This window comes from Mus pahari, chromosome 12, assembly GCF_900095145.1.
Source record: "Mus pahari chromosome 12, PAHARI_EIJ_v1.1, whole genome shotgun sequence".
Taxonomy (NCBI): domain Eukaryota; kingdom Metazoa; phylum Chordata; class Mammalia; order Rodentia; family Muridae; genus Mus; species Mus pahari.
Genome location: NC_034601.1, coordinates 77,204,600 through 77,210,803, shown reverse-complemented (window position 1 = coordinate 77,210,803; position 6,204 = coordinate 77,204,600).

Below are 6,204 nucleotides of genomic sequence, written 5' to 3'. Positions count from 1 at the left end.
GAGAACCAGTTTGTACAGGCACTTTGGAAATAAATTTGGTGCTTTCTTCTAAAATTGAGAGGAGATCTATCTCAAGAGCTATACCACTGCTGAGCATATACCCAAAAGAAGCTCCGCTGTACCACCAGGACATTTGTTTAACTATGTTCACAGCATTTTTATTAATAATAGCCAGACACTGGGGAAAAACTAAATGTCCCTAAACTAAAGAATAGATAAAAAAAAAATGTGGTACATCTGCACATTGGAAAACTGTTCAGATATTAAAAATAAAGACATCATAAAATTTGCAGGCAAATGGATGGAACTAGAAATATCACCCTGAGTGAAGTTACCCAGATTCAAACAGACAACCATGGTATCTGTTCACTTATAAGTAAATATTAGTCATAAAGAACAGGATAACCCAAATAAGCTAAGTAACGAGGGTGGGGGTGGGGAGGGGACAATTATGGATGCTTGAATCTCACTAAGAAGTAATGTGTCTCACTAAAGTATGTGTCTATGTAGATATAAATATGAGTATAGATATCGGAAAACGCCAGAAGTGGGTGTCTGATCTGTTGGACCTGAAATTGCCGGAGGTTGTGAACCGCCAGTTATGGAAGCTGTAAACCAAACCTGGGTCATCTTCAAGAGTTGCAAGTGTTGAACCATTTCTACTTAGACCCTAACTTCTTTATAAAATTAAAGAAAAACTTTAACACCCTATGTAAACTGTAGATGACAGAATTCTGTCTCAGACACGAAAGGCTACATTGAATTTTTCTAAAACATAACACTACCACCATTCCCAACCTGTTTTGTTTCTTCTCATATTCTCCAGAGTATATTTCTTTCTTTTTTATTTTTATTTTTTAATTATTTTCTTTATTTACATTACAAATGCTATCCCGAAAGTTCCCTATACCCACCCCCCCTGCCCCTGCTCCCCTACCCACCCACTCCCACTACTTGACCCAGGCAGAGTATATTTCTTAATATCAGAGTTAACTCTGGGTCAGCAAGATGATATATATTGGATAGGGATGCTGGTCACTTTAATTCAGGGACTGAGGTAAAGATAGAAGGAAAGAGCAAATCTCATAAGTGTGTTTCCTGACCTGCATATATACACACCACTGCATGCTGCTGCCATGTACAAATCATACACAACCACACACATATGCACAGACACATATGCAACAATCACACAGTGTGGTGATGGCAATGATAATGTATTTATAAAAATAAAAATAAAGTATCTATTAAAATCTTAGATAGTGATATGACACTTAAAAATTCTTGTCTCTTTTTTCTTCCCTGTCAAAGCTAGTAAACCTGTGAGCTATCTATTCTCTTATGACTGTTCTAAATAAGTATTCATTTCTTTTTATTTATTTATACTTTAATATCTGTGAACTCCTAGGATGACCCTTTCCTTATTTTCTTTTTCCTTTACCATCCTGTGTATATTCCCACATGAATCATTTAATATTCTCTATGAATATCTGTGTATTCATGTACATCAAAACATAATTTACAGCAGCTAATTTGTGAAATCACTTACATATCTACCAATAGGTGAATGAATAAAGAAAACTTGGGGTGAGGTGTACATCCACATAAGCTTGTAAAAATTTTAGACATAGAGACAAATTACATTATTTGCAACAGATTGGGAGGGACAAGAGATCATTATCTTAAGTAAAATAAGTAAGACACAGCGAGACAAATACTTCTTTTCTCATACATATATATATATATATATATATATATATATATATATATATATATATATGTGTGTGTGTGTGTGTGTGTGTGTGTGTGTGTGTGTGTGGCATAAGAACGCAGGTGCCTACAGAAGTCAGAAGAAGAGGCCAACAAGAGTAATGTTAAAGTGGATGTTTGCAAAATACTTTTATATATACACGAACCTGTCACAATGAAGCCCATAATTCTGTAAAATGAAAAAGTGGTTAAGTGAATAACAATATAATTGACGATAAAAACCGAAGGGATAAGATCCAACATGAAGCTCCTTTGCTTAGCAATGGTCCTTCTTACTGTAGAGACAATGACAGAGACATATAAAGACCAGGCAAGTGTTTCAGTCCCTACCTTAAGCTAGCTGTGTGAGGCTTTTATTTGTTAGGTAATGTACTGGCTAGTTTTGTGTCAACTTAACACAGCTGGAGTTATCACAGAGAAAGGAGCTTCAATTGGGGAAATGCCTCCACCAGATCCAGCTGTAAGGCATTTTCTCAATTAGTGATCAAGGGGGGAGGTCCCTTTGTGGGTAGTGCCATCTCTGGGCTGGTAGTCTTGGGTCCTAGAAGAGAGCAGGCTGAGCAAGCCAGTAGAAGCAAGCCGGCAAAGAACATCCCTCCATGGCTTCTGCATCAGCTCCTGCTTTCTGACCTACTTGAGTTCCAGTCCTGCATCCTTTGGTGATCAACAGCAATATGGAAATGTAAGCCGAATAAACCCTTTCCTCCCCAACCTGCTTCTTGGTCATGATGTTTGTGCAGGAATAGAAACCCTTACTAAGACAGGTAATTATCATTATCATAAAGTGATTTAAAATGCTTGAGATTATCAACATATAAAGAGATAAGATGTATTTGAGTTCCTGCAGAGGAAGCAGCAGTGAATGCTTGGTTGACCCCATTGCTTTCAGTCGTCTGATGGGACTGAACATCATGGAGGAGTCATGTACACAACAAGGATGTTCACTTCCTGGCTAAGAAAAGGAGAAAGGAATGGAATGGGGTCCAATCCCTCAACACACGGACATTTGAGGGAGCCTGGTTCCAACCCTAATGATGATTGTACCATATTAAACATTCCCAGCTGGGAAATGCCAAATACTGTTGGTCTTCAGCTTTCCTTGGTATATTCTTTCTTGGGTGAGAAATCTGTTGGAGAGGAAAATAAAGGAACCAGTGTCTTTCTATTGACTGATGTTGATGTGCAGAATTAGGAGAGCCTGTGCACATAAGGCTCCCTCCAGCAGGTCTGGGATATAGCCTGAGATTGCAACTTTCTGGAGAGGAGTTTTATGCAAATACCAGGAGATATGCAAGAACAGTGTGTGTGTGTGTGTGTGTGTGTGTGTGTGTGTGTCTGTGTCTGTGCCCATGATTACAGAAAGACTAGAGGAGTATGTCAGGTGACTTGCTCTAATTTTTTTTTTGAATTTTTCTTGATTCTTTGTAAATTTAATCATGTATCCCAATTCCCTTCATATCGACCCACTATGCTTGCAACCTTTCCTCCAAAAGAAAACAAACAAACAAACAAACAAACAAAACAAATCAAATCAAATCAAAACCAATCTTGTGGAAGCTGTAGTGTGTCCCACAGTATACCTCTCTGTGTTCACATCTTTACTTGCAAATGTTCATTGGAATGAGATATTGGCTTGCTTCAAGGCCTCTGGCTTCTGATAAACTATCAATACTGGATCCCTACCAGAATTCCTCCCAGATATCTGGTTATTGCTCTGTGTCACAGAGAACCTGCAACTTTGAACCTGCTTGGCCTCTTCATGAGCTCCAGTAACTTATAGATGGGGTAGATGCTAGAGTGGGCCAACTCAAAGCCCTGGATGTGGGCAGGGAAAGCTCTCCTGCTCTCATACCCTGGGTTCTCCCAAAATGCCCAGGTAAGGACCTGGGGTAGCTCTGCACAGCCCTCAGACATCGACACAGCCTCAGCCAGCAGCCCAGACCAGGGACGTCTGCATGTCATTTGATGATAATTGCCCCTTACTACTGCAGGGCTATGGACCCAGACATGGCCAGTGGGGCAGTATGGACTAGGACCTTACCATGACCTCAAGAGGCATTCATAGCTACCCCCATCAGGCTGTTCCTTACTACTCTCGAGTCTCCAGTTCTACCTTTCTTCAGAGTGCATACATCCTTTTGCTTCTCTTTCTCTTCTATCTCTCCACCACTTAGTTTCTCATGTTAGTGGTTCCAGGGGCCTCTGGGTGTCTAGCATCATCTCACAGTGCTATCCCCTGCCCATGCCATCTGACACTGGGCAGGGGTCATCTCAGGTTTGCTCTGCTCTATTACTTTTTACCTTATTCTATTGGGACAAGGTCTTTCACTGAATCTAGAACCAGCTGTAGCCAGTGAGCTCCAGAAATCCTCATGTCTCTGTTGCCTCCCAACTAACCTAGAGTTCTGGATGATAATATTCATGCCCAGGTTCTTACATGGGTTCTGGGAATTTGAACAAAGTTCTCATGTTTGAGCAGCAAGTGATCTTACCTTAGACATCTCCCCAGATCCAAAATAGCAGTTCGGTGAAGTGTTCCAGAGAGTACATGTTAGACTGTTAGTACAACTAAATGCCAAATAATATGAGAGTCCAGTGTTTTTAAATATAAAGAGACTTGCAGGAATGTAATTTCCCTAGTTGTTACCTACATTAGTGTAAAATAGATTTACTATAATATAATATAAATCTATAAATAAATATGTTTCCAGTTCTAGTTTCTTTTTTAATATATCAAACATCAGAAGATATAATTCACAAAAGGAATTTTCAGAACTCTTCAGCAATTTCTAAAGCAAGAGAGTGTGTAACCAACCGTTAGTGATTTTCTGCCCTTTTAAAAATTGTTCAGCAAAAACATAAAGACAGGGAAAGCACACTCTTCTACTTCACTATTATGTTTTTAAAAGCATCAGTATCATATGTTTTATAGGACTGCGTTGGCACAAAATACTTGTGAACATTTAAAAAAAGAAAGAAAGAAAAAGAAAAACAAAAAGGAAATTGGCTATGTCTGATGCTTTTTGATGGAATGTCAATAAACATCTAGGGAGTTCTTGTTCAAGTCTCTAATGTTGGGAAATGACAGAACAGGAAACCAAGTGAGTCCTCATCCCAAAATATGTTATTCTGCCCCAAAGCAGATGAGTCAGTTTGGCCTTGGCTTCCTTGACGCCTGTGTTTTCTTGTTCATCTCATGCAGAGAACTTGGGAAGGGAGTTTCAACAAGTTCAGGTCACTGCACCCATCACCGAACATGCTGTTGCTCTCTTCTGAGTCTCTTCTCTTCACAAGAGTGCTTGTGGGGTAATATGGTAAAGAATTTCCCTAAGGTGTGGATCTGAACTGCTCCTCCCCCCCCCCCCCCCGGCAAGAGGCTTGGTTTAGAATGTCTAGTCTCTAGCTCTTGACCTTAATGGGGGAGGTATGAGAATCATTAGGAAGTGGGCCTAGCTAAGGGAGGGAGATCACCAGGATTAGGCATTTGGAGGGTGTGCTGAGCCCCTGGTTTCTTGCCTCTTTTGTTCTCCAATGGCCATGAAGTGACTCTGTTCCCTGTTCCTACCATCATGGATGTAGGGCTCAATACCAGGCCTCCTTTGCCATGGTAGATTCAAACATACCATGAAAATTTCAAGCTAAGTGCAAAAACAAATATCATCCCCTACTTACATGGTTTCTGTGAGGTACTGGGATAGAGATAGGCAAAGTAACCAATATAAATTTTTTGGTGATTTCAAATAAAACAAGAATGCTTCTGTAAACTTCTTCTTCTCCTTCTCCTTCTCCTTCTCCTTCTCCTTCTCCTTCTCCTTCTCCTTCTCCTTCTCCTTCTCCTTCTCCTTCTCCTTCTCCTTCTCCTTCTCCTTNTCTCCTTCTTCTTCTTCTTCTTCTTCTTCTTCTTCTTCTTCTTCTTCTTCTTCTTCTTCTTCTTCTTCTTCTTCTTCTTCTTCTTATCTTTTTAATTTAATCTTTTTTTACAGTCCAGACTTTATTCTCCTCACAGTCCATGCTCTGACTGTTCCATATCCCATACCTCCTCCCTCCCTCCCATCTCCATGAGGATGTCCCCACACCCACCCCACCAAACCTCCCCACTCCCTGGGTCCTGTAGTCTCTTGAGGATTAGTTACATCTTCTCTGACTGAATCCAGACCTGGCAGTCCTCGGCTGTATATGTGTTGGGAGCCTCATATCAACTGGTGTATGCTGCATGGTTCGGTGGCTCAGTGTCTGGTGAATCTTGGGGGTCCAGATTAATTGAGACTGCTGGTCTTCTTATAGGGTCGCCCTCCTCCTCAGCTTCTTCCAGCTTTTCCATAATTCAACCACAGGGGTCAGCAGCTTCTGTCCACTGATTGGGTGTAAATATCTGCATCTAACTCTTTCAGCTGCATGTAGGGTCTTTTTGAGGGTAGGTATAAGCCCCTTTTT